Genomic DNA, 18,244 nt, shown 5'->3' on the forward strand with positions numbered 1-18,244 from the left:
AGACTGAAGGAAGAGTTACTGTTTCCACTGATTTGAGATGCTAAGATAAAATGCTACAGGCTGGCTGGCTTAAAAGGAAGAAAATTTATTTCTCACACTTGTAGAAGATGGAATGTGGAGATCAGTCTGCATTTTTCTAGGGTGCAGACTTCTCATTGTCCTCACATGGTGGGAGGAGCTTTTATGACAGCATGAATCTCATTCACAAGGGCTCTGCCTCCATGACCTGGTCACCCTAAAGTCCCTATCTCCCACTACTGTCACCTTGGGCACAAGGTTTTCAACATATGGATTTGGGGGCAAAACTAACACTCAGACCATAGCAGGGAGGAGAGGGAGGCCTCCAGCTAAACACGGGCATGGCTACTAGTGACAGTGAGCATTGTGGCAAAGGTGGTTTCCAGAGCTGTAAATACCTGACAGCAAAAGTGATCTACATTCCAAGAACTATCTGGATATGTGCAGACCTCAAGACATCTCATGCATAGGTGAAATGTAGAGCACTACAAAGGGCCCAGTGAAATGGAACAATGTGACAAATGAAGGCCCCCTTTGGTGTGCTTAGAGTGTGGCAACACAAAGACAAATGCAGAAGAAAAGGAAGAAGCAAGGTGTGGCCAGTGGTCGTAGCATCAGTCAGTGATGAACACAGAACAGGTTCCCAGCTCTGACCTGACACCCTTTCCCAGGATGTTGCACCAAGCCCGGGTACTTTTAAGTGTCTCCTGCCATTGATGCAATAATGTCCACACTATCAGGTACCCAGGGTTCTCTCTGCTGCTCCAAGTGAAAGACAGAAAAAGGAAGGGCCGGCACATGTCCAGAGAGATTCAACACAGGGCATCTGACGTCCTAAACCTGGAAAATCCTGCCAAAATTGGGAGAGTTTGGTTCATGAACAACCACCAACCTCAGGCAATCAGTCAAGGCCTGATACCTGTGCACCCCTGTCCCAGCACCCCATTCCCACTAGATATGACAAAACCAACAGTTCCCTGCACATCCCACCTCAGTATCACCTGCAGCTGTCTGGACATTCTGTATCCTGTGACCAGGACTCCCTGCCATACTTTCTCCCCTCAGTTGTCAGAAATGGAACCATTCCATATAACCCAGGACTAAATATAGGGTTCTGGGCCTGGTGAGAGCACATGGTCTATATATACAAGACAGAAAAAAGGGGACAGAAGTCTTGGGACACTGCCATTTCCTGAGGGCGTATATATCAGGATGATAAAACCAGCAGGTGATAATTAGGACAGGTAAGAGGTGGGACCCCTCCACTCACCTGTACAGGGTCCATGAGCATCTCTGCTACTGCCATGGGACCCTGGGAAGAGAAGGAAGCCATGAGAAGTGGACAACAGTGGTAGGATCCTACTGCAGAGCTGGACCTCCACCTCTGCCAAGCCCTGGTGTAATGAGATCTCAGCCTGACAGTCTAAGCTCAGTTCAGTTCAGTTCAGTCACTCAGTCGTGTCTGACTCTTTGCGACCCCATGAATCGCAGCACGCCAGGCCTCCCTGTTCATCACCAACTCCCAGAGTTCACTCAGACTCACATCCATCGAGTCGGTGATGCCATCCAGCCATCTCATCCTCCATCGTCCCCTTCTCCTCCTGCCCGCAATCCCTCCCAGCATCAGCGTCTTTTCCAATGAGTCAACTCTTCGCACGAGGTGGCCAAAGTACTGGAGCTTCAGCTTTAGCATCATTCCTTCCAAAGAAATCCCAGGGTTGATCTCCTTCAGAATGGGCTGGTTGGATCTCCTTGCAGTCCAAGGGACTCTCAAGAGTCTTCTCCAACACCACAGTTCAAAAGCATCAATTCTTCGGCACTCAGCCTTCTTCACAGTCCAACTCTCACATTCATACATGACCACTGGAAAAACCATAGCCTTGACTAGACGGACCTTAGTCAGCAAAGTAATGTCTCTGCTTTTGAATATACTATCTAGGTTGGTCATAACTTGTCTTCCAAGGAGTAAGCGTCTTTTAATTTCCTGGCTGCAATCACCACCTGAAGTGATTTTGGAGCCCCAAAAAATAAAGTCTGACACTGTTTCCACTGTTTCCCCATCTATTTCCCATGACGTGATGGGACCGGATGCCATGATCTTCGTTTTCTGAATGTTGAGCTGTAAGCTAACTTTTTCGCTCTCCTCTTTCACTTTCATCAAGAGGCTTTTTAGCTCCTCTTCACTTTCTGCCATAAGGGTGGTGTCATCTGCATATCTGAGGTTATTGATATTTCTCCCAGCAATCTTGATTCCAGCTTGTGCTTCTTCCAGCCCAGCATTTCTCATGATGTACTCTGCATGTAAGTGAAATAAGCAGGGTGACAATATACAGCCTTGAGCGTACTCCTTTTCCTGTTTGGAACCAGTCTGTTGTTCCATGTCTAGTTCGAACTGTTGCTTCCTGACCTGCATACAGATTTCTCAAGAGGCAGGTTAGGTGGTCTGGTATTCCCATCTCTCAGAATTTTCCACAGTTTATTGTGAAGCTCAGTTCCTCAGAAAACAGTACTGTCTTTTACCCGGGGGGGGGGGGGGGGCGGTGACCCAGGAGAAGGACTGAGCCTCAGGAAAAAGAAAATGCTACTAAGATATGAATGCTTCCAACCTCACAGGGCTTATATTGGTATCTAACATAAGGAAGACACACCATGTATCAGCTATGACTGTCCATAGGAACAACAGTTTTTGTTTTTAGTATTTATTTATGGTCACATTGTGACATGCGGAATCTTCTGTTGGGGCGTTCGGACTTCTCTAATGGCATGCCAGCTCCAGAGCTCGCAGGCTTAGTAACTGCAGCCTCAGGCTTAGTTGCTCCGTTCCATGCAGGATTTTAGTTCCCTGACCCAGATCAAACCTGGGTCACCTGCACTGGAAGGCAGACTCTTAACCACTGGACCACCGAGGGAGGTCCCATGATCAGCAGTTTTGTACATATTTTCAGTGCAAATTGCCGGGGTCTAGCCCCGGTGGATCCAGGGTGATTCAAAGGTGGGGACAGAGTCGGCGTCCTTGGAAATAACTTATTTAATTACAGATAGAGAGGGATTAAAAATTACAGAGAAAAAGAGGCTGAATAAGTTGGTTTACATGGAATACCAATCACCACCTACGTAGGCAGCAGGCGTCTTCCGGTTCTCCTGAAGGAGAGGAGGCACTGAGGCTCCCCCGGTCCGATCTTAGAAGCCCAGGCAAAATTAGCAGGCTTGGTGGGTACCCATGCACCAGATGGGAATTCGGCCAGAAAATAGTAGGAGAGAAAAAGAGGCTGAATAACTTGGTTACGTGGGATACCAATAAAATTCCAAGGCAAGGAATTTGGACCATCTACGTTGGGCCACCAGCGCCACTTGAATATCGGAAGGTGCCCCTCCTTGGGTTCCTTCTCGTGTGGGCTTGAAAGCCGGGGTAAGTAAGTAGACATGGTGAGCACCCATGCTCCAGATGGGAATTCAGCCAGAAAAATGGGGAGCAAGAAAGAATGGCATGGGGGAATCAGTCTTTCTGGGAACTGATCCAATTTCTTTATTCTTGGGTTTGCTTATATACCTTTTGTTACACATAGGGATGAATACAGAGTCAGCAGTCCTGACCTTTATCAAAATCAGGTGCTTTACATAAAAAAAGATCTTAGGGGTTTTACATCATCTTCTGGCCATGAGGCCTGCTGAGATTTTATGACCCTTTCTTTCCGATAGCCAAAAAACTTATTTTTTCCAAGGGTGTTTTTTCTTAAACCAGGCACCACCCTCCAAATAAAGTTGCATTCCTATAGGGTGAGAGTATAGTGAGTTACAATCAAGAAAGGAATTTATTTAACCCAAGGTTAACATGATTAATCTTAAAGGTTAATACTTATTTCTCGTATATGTTAGTTACATTCATTATAAGGGCAGGGAATATGGAGATTTAGCAGCAAACATCAGCCCAACAAATGAAAATCCTTTCACCAATGTTCCCCTTAAGATCTATTTAGTCTTTTTTTTTTAAATTTTAGTTTTTTATTTTTTAAATTTTAAAATCTTTAATTCTTACATGCATTCCCAAACATGAACCCCCCTCCCCTATTTAGTCTTAAGATAGTGATAAAGTTACATTTTTGCATAGCAAGGACACAGTGATTTATAACAAAGTACAATGATCTATTACAAAAAAGAAAATTCATTAACTCAAAAAGTCTAGCATTGCTAACATAAAAAACTACTATATTTCTTTTTCTATATTCCAAATACATTGATTAATATATTCCCAGGTGCCTAAGGATATGGAGGCCTGGCGGCAATCATTGACTCAACAATGAGAAAAGCCCTATGCTAATTAAGATTCTCAAAATACTCCAAACTCTCTGTGCTGTTTATGGTTGAGAGATAGTGAACAATCATGTGCGTAGTGGTAGGAGTATGGATAATCCTGTCACACAAGCTAGTTTGCCAGCAGAGAGGTTTGACCTGAGACACCCCACTCCAAAGCTTTTGCCTGGAAAATCCCATGGACGGAGGAGCCTGGTGGGCTGCAGTCCATGGGGTCGCTAGAGTTGGGCACGACTGAGCAACTTCACTTTCACTTTCATGCACTGGAGAAGGAAATGGCAACCCACTCGTGTTCTTGCCTGGAGAATCCCAGGGACGGGGGAGCCTGGTGGGCTGCCGTCTCTGGGGTCACACAGAGTTGGACACGACTGACGTGACTTAGCAGCAACCCTTGTCACACCCAGGGCAGGGAATTAGCAGCAATTATTGGCATAACAAATGAAAAACCCTTCACCAATATAATTCCTAGCCAACTCACTATACTAATAATTTCTAACTTCCCAAAAGACTTTGCATTTAGTAAGTCTAAAACATCTCGTGCCTCTCAGGTTGGGAGACTGTAAACAATCACATGTGGCCAGACGAACCTATACAGATAATCTTCAGAGGAGTCCGTAAGTTGAAACACTCTTGTCACGCCCAAGAATTTTTATCGACTTGGAGCTGCACGTTTACTCCTTCTCCGAGAGAACCGGTGGGGAACAGCCCCCCATAAAGTCAGAGGTGTAGGCGAGAGCATGAAACAGTAAAGTAGATAGACTCTGGTTTGGGGGGTAGATGCTTGGGAACAGGGGGTTTCCTGAGGCTTGATCACGCCTTTGCGTATGCCAAGCCTCCTTCCTCATGACCTTTGCCATGGGCGGAGTTCCTCACGCTGGCTCCTGGCAGCAAATGAAGTGGCAGTGTTGAAACTTGGCGGTCTTCACTTTTACTGCTTTCTAAGATCTCAGAGGATATCATACATGAAACTGCATTGCAAGCAAATAATATCTAGAGGTAAATCAATAACAAGCCAATTATAAAGTGTCTGCATAAATTTAAGAGTGAATAGGCTCATTTCTAATTGCCTGCGTGTGTATTTAGAGGAATATTGATTAATTTGTTTAAATTAATTTTCACACATTCTTAAGTTAATGGGTCACGGGGAGGGGCTGGGCAGGCAGGTCAACTGTCAGTCTATTCAACGAGCAGACCAGTGAGCAGCTTCTTGGGAGCCCTTGACTGAAGCAGAGTCTCATCCCTCCTGCCTTGAGGCATGAGGTGAGGCAGGTGCTCTCGTCCACGACCCACTGGCTGCAGCAGCCTGGCTGACCCTTCCCTCCTCCCACTGGGGCGGCCCCGAGGGTCAGCAGAGCCAGGAAGCAGAGAATCCACTCTAGCACCCACAGCAGGCTCCACAGAAGGAAAGCTCTTACCTGCTGCAGGCTCCGATTCTACACAGGCCAGAATCCCTCCTCCGTCAGATCTGCACTTTTCTGAGAGGGAGCATCAGGGACGCCAGCACCCAGCCCTCACATCCTGCCCTCCCCACCCTTATCACAAGGCCAATCTCAGGCAAGCTCAAGACCTCCTCCACCTGATCCCTCCTGGCCCAGTCCACACCCTCCACTCCTTGGTATCTCCAGCCCCACCTCCTTCCTCGGCTTCCGGACATGTTCACCTCCACATATGCCAGCTCCATTTGGTGACATCTCCATCTTGACATGCGTCAGGATAAACATGTCCAAATACAACAGTGCTCTCCCCGCTGGAACCTGCTCTCTCGCTGCTCATCTACATATTTTCAGGCAGAATAATCCTTGAGATGGCCCTTCACTCCCTGCTTCTGCTCACAGTCACACATGGCGTACAGAAAATCCTGTCTGCTCTACAGACGAAACCTACCCAGAGTCTCACTCCATCTCCTGCTACCTCCCTGGTTCAGCCTCTCCCATCATTCTCCTGGGGTCTATCGCGGTGGCCTCCTTAGCAGTCTCCCTGCCTCCATCCGCATCCTTTTCTCCCGGATTTTATCTTCTAACTCTGGACACGGGTTTCCAATCCCCAATCCCTGCACAATCTTCCTTGGCTCCCACCTGCTCAGGCCACCATTTCAGGTGAGATACCTCGTTCTCTTCTGTCCCAGAAAAAAAAGTGACCCCCGGTTTCCCCAAGGCTGCCGACTCGGTAGCATCTGCACACCGTGCACCATCGCCCCGAGGGAACTCTCTCCCTCACCCCGGCTCACTGGCTGAAAGGCGGCCGCTCGCAAGGCCGGCCTTAGTTCTGGATTCTATGGCTGACCTGCAGGGGTCTGAGCGGGCGTTCCTCAGTCCGGATCTGGGACTCGGGCCAGGTGGGGCCCGGGAGACGGAGAACCCACCTCAGCCGACCTCGTCCCTGAGCCTCTCCTCCCGCTTTTCTGCCCCATCACTTAGGTGCCTGACGAGGGACATTTCAAGCCTTCACCGTGGCCTGCCAGGCTCTTCTGTCCCTGGAATTCCACAGGCCAGGATACTAGCGAGGGAAACCGGAAGTTCCGCCCCAGAGGGTGCACACGCAGCCGCGCGTCCCACCTCTAGCCTCTCATTGGTCCAGCCGCCGCCTATCACCGAGGCAATGCCGGTTCAGCAGGCCTGTTTTCGTCCACATGCGATCAGGAGCCGGACTTGTGGCTTTTATGAGCCGGCTGGTTTTCCTGCTGTTTTCACCGTTCTTAGGGCTTTTTCTGAGTGGGGACCGAAGTGAATGGATCGCGCGAGGAGAGACGTTGGCCCGCTGTCCATAGCCGACTGTGAACCCCCAACCCAACCCCCAGAGCCCACCATCGACGGCGCTGCTCTCGTTGCCGCTCCCGCTTGCCTCGGTCACTGGCCGCGGGGAAAGCCCGGTTGGGAGAGGCGGCTAGGTAGCTAGTGCATTGATACAGAAAATCATTTACTTGCAGCGCCACACTAGACACTGGAGGAGTCCCACTAAAAGGCCGTTTTAGTCCCGTTAATGTGGGAACGTTTTGTAGTTAAAACTCCAGACTCCGTAAAAACTAGGGAATTCACGTTGATCGTGAGGCCTTTTGAGAACAGCGGATATGGGAACATCATTGCATGAGACTCCGGTCTTAAACATGATTGAATTTACCCTGGAGAAATGCCTTCTGAGTGCAAGGAATGTTGGAAAGTCTGTACCAAAACTAGCCACACTTCATTTAGCTCCAACAAATTCACACCAGAAAAAGATCTTAGGAAGGAAGCAAATGGGGAAAGAACTTCAGCCAAAAGTCAGCTCTGATTGGCGATGTGAAGTACGTATTATGTACGTTGGGGTTTGTTTTCGTCCTTGTGTTAAAACACACATACATAAAACTTGCCAACTTAAGAATGTTAGTGTGCAGTAAAGTATTGTCAAGTACATTCTTACTCTCGTGCAACTAATGTCTAGAGCTCCTCTTCCTCTTGCAAAAATGCAACTCTGTACCCATTAAATAACAAATACTCCTCTCCTTGTCCATCCCTGTGTCCTTGAATTTGACTGCTCTAACTGCAACAGCCACTGGATCACTGAAAAAGCAAGACAGTTCCAGAAAAACATCTATTTCTGCTTTATTGATTATGTCAAAGCCTTTGACTGTGTGGATCACAATAAACTGTGGAACATTCTGAAAGAGATGGGAATACCATACCACCTGACCTGCCTCTTGAGAAATCTGTATGCAGGTCAGGAAGCAACAGTTAGAACTGGACATGGAACAACTGACTGGTTCCAAATAAGAAAAGGAGTACGTCAAGGCTGTATATTGTCACCCTGCTTATTTAACTTCTATGCAGAGTACATCATGAGAAACGCTGGGCTGGAAGAAGCACAAGCTGGAATCAAGATTGCTGGGAGAAATATCAATAACCTCAGATATGCAGATGACACCACCCTTATGGCAGAAAGTGAAGAGGAACTAACAAGCCTCTTGATGAAAGTGAAAGAGGAGAGTGAAAAAGTTGGCTTAAAGCTCAACATTCAGAAAATGAATCATGGCATCTGGTTCCATCACTTCATGGGAAATAGATGGGGAAACAGTGGAAACAGTGTTTATTTTGGGGGGCTCCAAAATCACTGCAGATGGTGACTGCAGCCATGAAATTAAAAGACACTTACTCCTTGGACAGAAAGTTATGACCAACCTAGATAGCATATTGAAAAGCAGAGACATTACTTTGCCAACAAAGGTCTGTCTAGTCAAGGCTATGGTTTTTCCAGTGGTTGTATATGAATGTGAGAGTTGGACTGTGAAGAAAGCTCAGCATCAAAGAATTGATGCTTTTGAACTATGGTGTTGGAGAAGACTCTGGAGAGTCCCTTGGACTGCAAGAAGATCCAACCAGTCCATTCTAAAGGAGATCAGTCCTAAGTGTTCACCGGAAGGACTGATGCTGAAGCTGAAACTCCAATACTGTGGCCAACTCATGTGAAGAGTTGACTCACTGGAAAAGACCCTGATGCTGGGAGGGATTGAGGGCAGGAGAAGGGGACGACTGAGGATGAGATAGCCGGATGGCATCACCGACTCGATGGATGTGAGTTTGAGTGAACTCCAGGAGTTGGTGATGGACAGGAAGGCCTGGCATGCTGCGATTCATGGGGTCGCAGAGTCGGACATGACTGAGCGACTGAACTGAACTGAACTGCCTCATGTAAGGAGAATCATACAGATTGTGTCTTTCTGAAGACTTCACTTAGCATAACTTCACATCTCGTCCATCACTTCATATTTCAGAAGTCCCTTCTTTTTCTGAGGCTGAATACTACTCAGTAGCATGTGCACACCACGTCAATGCATTCGTCCATTGATGGACACTAGTTTTCCCCCCACTATCTGGCTCTTGTAGAGTGCCGCTGTGAGAATAACTGCACAGACATCTCCTTGTGATGCTGCTTTCAGTTCTTTCGGGTGTACAGCCAGAATTGGAGTCGCTTGTTCATTCTGTTCTTGTTCTGTGTTCATTCTGTTTTTGATATTTTGAAGTTGCCTCTGTTGGATGTACCATTTTAAGTTTCCATCAAAGGTTCACAGAGTTCCAGTATCTCCACAACCACTTCAACATAATTTTACTTTCCATTTCATGTTTCGTAGTAGGTGTGCTAATGGATGTGAAGTAGTGTCTGACTGTGGTTTTATTTATGATCATATACTTCTTGGCCATTCGTGTGTATTCATTTTTAAAATGTGTTTGGACTTGACTGATGGTTCAGTGGTTAAGAATTTACCTGCCAGTGCAAGGGACATTGATTCAATCCCTGGTCCAGGAAGATTCCATGTGCCACAGGGCAACTAAGTCTGAGATCTGCAACCACTGAAGCCTCCATGCCTAGAGCCTCTGGTTTGCAACAGGAGAAGCCACTACAATGAGAAACCTGTACACCACATGGAGAGTAAGCCCCACTCACTGCAACTAGGGAAAGCCTCGTGCACAGCAACAAAGACTCAGTACAGCTACAAATTAAAGAATTGTCTATGTTTACCATTTTTAAGTATTTTTTAAGGTTATTTTTCTCATTCTTCAGTTGTATCATTTCTTTATATATCTAGACACTTATCAAATATACAGTTTGTAAATGTTTTTCTTCCATGAAGTGGGTTGCCTTTTCACTGTTAGTTGTGTCTTTGCACAGAATTTTGTATCTTTATTTTTCCTTTTGTTTCCTATGCTTTTCATGTCAACACCAAAAAAAATTTTCAAATCCAATATCATGAAGCTTTTCCCCTATGTATTCATCTAAGTGTTTTATGAGTTTACACCTTACTGTTAGGTCATCGATCATTTTGAACTCATTTTTGGCCATGGTGTAAGAGTCCAACCTCATTCATGTAAATGCAGATATCCACTTTCCTACAATTTGCTGGAGAGACTGTCCTCCCATTGAAATGTCTTGGCACTCTTGTCGATTATTTCTTTAAATATATTGGCTTCCAGTTCTGGGCACTCTGTTCCGCTTCTGTGGTCTAAACGTTTGCTTTTATGACAGTACCACGGTGTTTTATTTTTAAATTTTTACCACAATATTGTTGATTTACAATGTTGTGTTAGTTTCAGGTGTACAGCAAAGTGAATCAGCTGTACATGTACCTATATCCACTCTTTTAAAGATTCTTTTTACAGAGTGTTGAGTAGAGTTCCCTGTGCTATACAACAGGTGATTACTAGTTATCTTGAAATGTAATTTTATGAAAATACTATCTTGATCCACTTTTAAGTCCCTGGCTTGATGCTAGTTATTTCCTCTTTTGAAGCAGCTGATCAAGTCCACACCCAATCACTGTCCATATCTGGACTGCTATACACCATCCCTTATGTCCCAGGGCCAGAATACCAGGCAGCTGAGACAGCCTCTGTACCCTTTCTCCTTGAAGTTATTCCAACTAGGTCATTCATGGGGAGCCTGGGAATCCTAGCTAGCCACACACCACTTGCTATATACAGGGTGCTCCCTGCAGTGCAGGTTGCTTACCACGTCTCTTTGTACAGCCTGTTGTGTGCCCTACCTGATGCCCTTATCCCATTCTAAGCCCTAAGGAACAGAGTTCTGCTTTTTATCTAGCCAAGTGTCATCAAAAACATTTAAATCTTACAAAACGACTGTACACCCCAGAAGAGTATTAGGAATGCAGTGAACACTGAAAGTTATTTAGCCTAAACAGTTATTAGCCTAAACTGAAACAGCACTCAGTTCAATTGTTCAGTCATGTCCCACTCTGTGACCCAATGGACCGCAGCATGCCAGGCTTCCCTGTCCATCACCAATTGCCGGAGCTTGCTCAAACTCATGTCCATCAAGTTGGTGATGCCACCTAACCATCTCATCCTCTGTCGTCACCTTCTCCTTCCTACCTTCAATCCTTCCCAACATCAGGGTCTTTTCGATGAGTCAGTTATTTGCATCAGGTGGCCAAAGTATTGGGGTTTCATCTTCAGCATTGGTCCTCCCAGTGAATATTCAGGAAGGATTTCCTTTAGGATTCAGTGGTTTCATCTCCTTGCAGTCCAAGGGACTCTCAACAGTCTTCTCACAACACCACAGTTCCAAAGCATCAATTCTTCAGCGCTCAACTTTATAGTCCAACTCTCACATCCATACATGACTACTGGAAAAGCCATAGCTTTGGCTAGAAGGACCTTTGTTAGCAAAGTAATGTCTCTGCTTTTTAATATGCTGTCTAGGGTGGTCATAGCTTTTCTTCCAAGGAGCAAGCATCTTTTAATTTCATGGCTGCAGTCACCATCTGCAGTGATTTTGGAGACATACATACATATATACATAAATAAATAAATAAAGTCTCTCATGGTTTCCATTGTTTCCCCATCTATTTGCCATGAAGTGATGGGACCGGATGCCATGATCTTCGTTTTCTGAATGTTGAGTTTTAAGCCAGCTTTTTCATTCTCCTTTTTCATCAAGAGGCTGTTTAGTTCCTCTTTGCTTTCTGCCACAAGGATGGTGTCATCTGTGTATCTAAGATTATTGATATTTCTCCTGGCAATCTTGATTCCAGCTTCTGCTGCATCCAGCCTGGCATTTTGCATGATATACTCTGCATATAAGTTAAGTAAGCAGGGTGACAATATACAAACTTGAAGTATTCCTTTCCCAATTTGGAACCAGTCCATTGTTCCATGTCTGTTTCTAACTGTTGCTTCTTAACCTGCATACAGGTTTCTCAAGAGGCAGGTCAAGTGGTATGGTATTCCCACCTTTTTAAGAATTTTCCACAGTTTGCTGTGAATCACCCAAAGGCTTTGGCATAGTCAATAAAGCAGAAGTAGATGTTTTTCTGGAACTCACTTTCTCTTTTGAGATCCAGTGGATGTTGGCAATTTGATCTCTGGTTCCTCTGCCTTTTCTAAATCCAGCTTGAACATCTGGAAGTTCACAGTTCACATACTGTTGAAGCCTTGCTTGGAGAATTTTGAGCATTACTTTGCTAGGATGTGATATGAGTACAATTGTGCATTTGTGCATAGTTTGAGCATTCTTTGACATTGCCTTTCTTTGGGACTGGAATGAAAACTGACCTTTTCCAGTCCTGTGGCCACTGCTGAGTTTTCAAAATTTGCTCTCAAATTGAGTACAGCACTTCCACAGCATCATCTTTTAGGATTTGAAATAGCTCAACTGGAATTCCATCATCTCCACTAGCTTTGTTTGAAGTGACACTTCCTGAGGCCCGCTTGACTTCGTATTCCAGGATGTCTGGCTCTAGCGAGTGATCACACCATCGTAGTTATCTGCATCGTGAAGATCTTTTTTTGTACAGTTCTTCTGTGTATTCTTGCCACCTCTTTTTAATATATTTTGCTTCTGCTAGGTCCATACCATTTCTGTCCTTTATTGTTCCCATCTTTGCATGAAAAGTTCCCTTGGTATCTTTAATTTTTTGAAGGGATCTCTAGTGTTTCCCATTGTATTGTTTTCCTCTATCTCTTTGCATTGATCACTGAGGAAGGCTTTCTTCTCTTTCCTTGGTGTTCTTTGAAACTCTGCATTCAGATGGGTTTATCTTTCCTTTTCTCCCTTACCTTTAGCTTCTCTTCTTTTCTCAGCTATTTGTAAGGCCTCCTCAGACAACCATTTTGCCTTTTTGCATTTGTTTTTTGGGGATGGTCTTGATCACTGCCTCCTGTACAACGTCAGGAACCTCCATCCATAGTTCTTCAGGCATGCTGTCTGTCAGATCTAATCCCTTGACTCTATTTGTCATTTCCACTGTATAATCATTAGGGATTTGATTTAGTTCATACATGAATGGTTCAGTGGCTTTCCCTACTTTCTTCCATTTAAGCCAGAATTTTGCAATAAGGAGTTCATGATCTGAGCCAGTCAGCTCCTGGTCTTGTTTTTGTTGACTGTATAGAGCTTCTCCATCTTTGGCCACAAATAATATAATCAATCTGATTTTGGTGTTGACCATCTGGTGATGTCCATGTGTAGAGTCTCTCTTGTGTTGCTGGAAGAGGGTGTTTGCTATGACCAGTGCGTTCTCTTGGCAAAACTCTGTTAGTGTTTGGCCTGCTTCTTTCTGTACTCCAAAGCCAAACTTGCCTGTTACTCCAGGTATCTCTTGACTTCCTACTTTTGCATTCCAGTCCCCTAGAATGAAAAGGACATCTTTTTTGGGGTGTTAGTTCTAGAAGGTCTTGTAGGGTTTCACGAGCCATTCAACTTCAGCTTCTTCAGTATTACTGGTTGGGGTATAGACTTGGATTACTGTCATGTTGAATGGTTTGCCCTGGAAAGGAACAGAGATCATTCTGTCGTTTTTGAGATTGCACCCAAGTACTGCATTTCAGACTCTTTTGACTATGAGGGCTACTCCATTTCTTCTAAGAGATTCTTGCCCACAGTAGTAGATATAATGGTCATCTGAATTATATTCGCCTATTTCAGTCCATTTTAGTTCACGGATTCCTAAAATGTCGGCGTTCACACTTGCCATCTCCTGTTTGACCACTTCCAATTTGCCTTGATTCATGGACCTAACATTCCAGGTTTCTATGCAATATTGTTCATTGTAGCATCAGACTTTACTTCCATCACCAGTCACATCCACAACTGGGTGTTGTTTTTACCTTGGCTGATGTCTCTTCATTCTTTCTGGAGTTATTTCTCCCTAATTCTCCAGTAGCATATTGGGCACCTACCTACCTGGGGAATTCATCTTTCAGTGTCAGAAAGATGTGAGAACCCCCAGGGAATTTGACTTTGGAGGCCAGTGGGATTTGATTACAGAGCTTACACCGAATGGGAAAACACTCTTGGAGGGCACAAACAAAACGTTGTGTGCACCGGGTCCCAGGAGAAAGTGACCCCACAAGAGACTGACCCAGACTGACCTTGACTTGGGTCAGTGGTGGCCTGCTGCAGGGTCGGGGGACTGAGTGCAACAGTGCATGCATGGGACCTTTGGCAGGAGGTCGCCATTATCTTCATTACCTCCAACATAGTTTTGTCTCAGGTCAAACAACAGGGAGGGAACACACCCCACCCATCAACAGAAAATCAGATTAAAGATTTACTGAGCATGGCCCTGCCCATCAGAACAAGACCCAGTTTCCCCCTCAGCCTCTTATCCTTCACCATCAGAGGACAGACAGACTAAAAATCACAATCACAGAAAACTAACCAATCTGATCACATGGACCACAACCTTGTCTAACTCAGTGAAACTATGAGCCATGCCGCGTAGGGCCACCCAAGATGAACAGGTCACGGTGGAGAGTTCTAACAAAACGTGGTCCACTGCAGAAGGGAATGGCAAGCCACTTCAGTATTCTTGCCTTGAGAAGCCCATGAACAGTGTGAAACAGCACTAGTAAATTTAAATCAGGGAAAAATCTTAGGTGTGTGGGCAATGTACTTCTTTCCTTGTCCTGCATAATCACAGAGCAAAGTTCTGGAAGTTAGTCTTTGTGAAGGAGGAATCAACCAGGAATTGAACTGCAAGCATCCAGACATCCTAAGGAACTTAAGTCCCGAGTCCACTGGAGGCTTTCACAGTAACCTCGCCCTTTGGGACCATCCTGGAATCCTTGCCAGTATCTGCTATAGAGCCTTTCCTCCTCCACCACACAGCATGGACGCAGTGCATGTGAGTCAGTGTACATGTAGAAAGTGACACTATCTTCTTCATCTGGAGGGCTCAGCAGCCTCCTGACTTTGGGATGTCTCCCTCCCCACCCCACTCCCCAGACAGTTTTGGGTGTGGTGATATGCAGCCCTGGACCAGATGACTCTGGCTGTTTCTGCAGGCAGCTTGTGGAGACATCACTTCTTGATGAGTAGATTTGATTGACTTGTAGTTGTTGGGTTGATTTTTCCACCCTCAAGGTCACCCAGGCCTGGGTTATCAGCAGAGCTCAGAAGGGTCTAAAATTCCTGTCTCCCACATCAAAGCTCTCTAGACATAGGGACCACCACCCTACTCACCTGTCCGGCGACGTCAAGGTTCCCCCATTCTCTCGCTCGTGAACTCTGTCTTGTTAACAGAGATGTTTCATTGCCCGCATCTGCTCTCATGTATCTGTACCATTCTTAATGATGCCCTTCTTCCCTGTTCATGTCTCTGTGCTCAACCCAGCCCTCAGAGCGCGGTGCTTGCTGTGTGGAGAATCCAGGCCACCGGCGGGCCCCCTCTGAGTGACCACAGCCATGAAGATGAAGTAGAGAAAACTGGACGATAGAATGAACCCTAGTGGGCCCTTCGCCCATTGTGATGCAGCTCATTCCTAATTCTGGCACTGGGGGCCCCTGGTCTCTTTACGGGACCCCTTGTCCCAAAGCACTCCCAGGAATGGAAACAACTCTCTGCTTCGAACCAAGGATCATTTCCTGAGAGTGAATGCTCTGCAATCTCCAACTCATGGATACCAGGGCTCAGATTCAGGTACAGCTACAACCCAATTATTTTGTGAGGAGCTAAAAGAGCATAGATCTTCAAAATGCTACTTTCACAAAGAATACAGAAACCACAAGCTATTCTTCAGACACTGAACATTTAGCAGGGAAAGATGATTATTTTCTCACTAAGAGCTGTGTGTGTCCTAACAACATAGGATGGAATACCACAGGAGGGTTTGTGCCCTTGGCAACACAGAGTGTGCATTTGATTATATAAAAGGCTCCAAGGAGGGCTCAGAGTGAGGACTTGCTATATTTATATCTCTGTGGACAATACTTTTCTTTAAAACCAAAGGTCACATTGGTTATTTCATCCAGTCTTGAAATTAGCCCCAAAGATTTTTCCAGCCGTAAGAGGAAATTTAAAAACATCCTGACTGATAACAGCGTCCTGGGGGCAGCAGACTACAGGCGTGACTGTGGGACTCACACATGCTACAGGCTCACCTTGGTTTGCCTGGTAAAGTTCTAGGCTCTTTACAACACTTCACAGAAACTTTTTTTTTTTCCCCTGCAAAAAGCATTGTGGTTTCCCTTTGATTGTTTCAGCTTGAGGCTGAACCTTCAGAAGAGAAAGTTTCCCAGTCCAGCCTGGGGACCAGCCAGCCTGCGGAGGTTGGTCAGGTGGGCAAGCATCATCTTGAGTTTCACCTGCTCGTGCAGGACGTGGCTCCAGGAAGTCAGGGAGGTGGGGTCGGCAAGGGGAAAACCCGGGGCCTGGGGACCCACGGCCTGGTTCAGGTTCTTCTCCGTGAGCAGAGTGGCCCCACGGCGTCCGCGGTCTGACCCCTCCCTCGTCCCCAGACCGCTTCTCACGTCCTGGAAGAGGGCGGGGCCACAGCATTGGATCTGCATTTTCAAGAGGCTCCGGGACCTCCTGCTTCTCCTCTGTCAATCTGAGGAACTGTGGCCCATCCCCTCCAGAGCCGCCTCGTCGTCAGGGTGGAAAAAGCCCTCAGAGGTAGGGTAGGAGGCCCGCAGATGCACGTTGACCAGGTGGGTGACACAGTCTCCATCTGGGTGGAGAAATTATACCGAATCTGGGAGCTCACAGCTGGCCGGCAATAAACAGCTCAGCTCAGAGAATGTTGTTGGCTGGTCCCAGAGGCCAAGGACATTGAGTGGGTGATCCTGGAGATTAAGACTGAATCAAGGTTTGGAGGGTGATTGGAGGCTGAAGGAAGGGGCATCCTGGGTCTGTTCCGACCAAACACTGTGGAAGTTAGAGACAGACCCGTGGGATCACCCAGAAGCTTTCATGATATTAAGCTGTGAGATTTCTTCTCCGTGTTTTTCTGAATTTAACAGGAATTTACCCTACATGCGTGGTTAGTCACTTGTCACGCGACCCTCTTTGCAACCCTGTGGACTGTAGACCTCCAGGCTCCTCTGTCCACGAGATTCTCCAGGCAAGAATACTGGAGGGGATTGCCATGCCCTCCTCCAGGGGATCTTCCCAACCCAAGGATCGAACCTGTGTCTCTCATGTCTCCTGCATTGGCCACCCCCCCCCTTTTTTTTTTTTACCACTAATGCCACCTGCGAAGCCTGGAATTTAACTTAACTATGTATTTTACTGGGATTGCTGTAGCTGAAAGTCAATACATAGCAGACTTCTCAGGTAGTCTTAGAAATGCTTGTCCACTAGAGGAAAGACTTCAAGAAACACCAGGAGGAAGAATTAGGACTCACCCAGGACGGCCACACACCTCGGTGATCATCTCTGCCCCTCTGGGTAAAACAAACCATCCAAACAATGGTTAACACTCCAGACAAACAGTTCTTCCCGTCCCCAAACCGTCCTTAATCCACTGTCCCTGAAACTGACTTGGCACACGCTGACCCTCCAGTAGAGACCGTCACCTCCCCCGGCCCTGTCGCCGGCTCCGTCCCCTTCAGACTGGGCCCTCACAGCAGGCACTTCCCATAAGGTCTCCCCACGCGTGGGCCGATTGCTCCTGTGTGTAACTGGTTTTCAAACGTGTGAGTCTGCTGGGGACGCAAGGTGAGCACCTGACTCCTGTTCTGAGCATGTCAGTGTAGAACCCCAGGCAGACATCGCTGGGCAGAATTGGCCCATCTCCATGGCAACCACTGTCATGGGCCATCTTTGCTCGTCATGACCCATCCTGTCCCTAACCAGCCAGCTCCCATCTCCATATTAGGCCAAGTGGGCACCAAAAGAGCCCCGACCAATGACTTGACGCCACCCGTCCATAAGAATTTTCTTTATCTCAAGCTTATAAAACTGGCGAAAACCCCGCAAAGGTATCGCCTCTCCCTGTCAGGAAGTCAGCCTGCTGTCTTCTCAGGGCCCCTCACTACCTCTTTTCTTTTTTGGCTCTCAATAAACTCTCTCTTCTAAAATACTGTGTCTGGAAACTCTTTTCCAACCCACGCTCAGACGGCCCCAACCACCAGCACACCATCAAACCTGCAGGGGCGGTGGTAGGTTGGGGAAGGACAGGGTTGTCTCCCAGCCAGGCCGAGGCTG

The 18,244-nt window shown here is 46.5% G+C and overlaps 1 pseudogene; it reads right to left on the bottom strand.

Moving 5' to 3' along the window:
- Window positions 1-18,244, bottom strand: part of LOC138419656 (zinc finger protein 548-like) — a 32,102-nt pseudogene that overhangs the window by 1,609 nt on the left and 12,249 nt on the right.

This window comes from Ovis canadensis, chromosome 14 (assembly GCF_042477335.2).
Source record: "Ovis canadensis isolate MfBH-ARS-UI-01 breed Bighorn chromosome 14, ARS-UI_OviCan_v2, whole genome shotgun sequence".
Taxonomy (NCBI): Eukaryota; Metazoa; Chordata; class Mammalia; order Artiodactyla; family Bovidae; genus Ovis; species Ovis canadensis.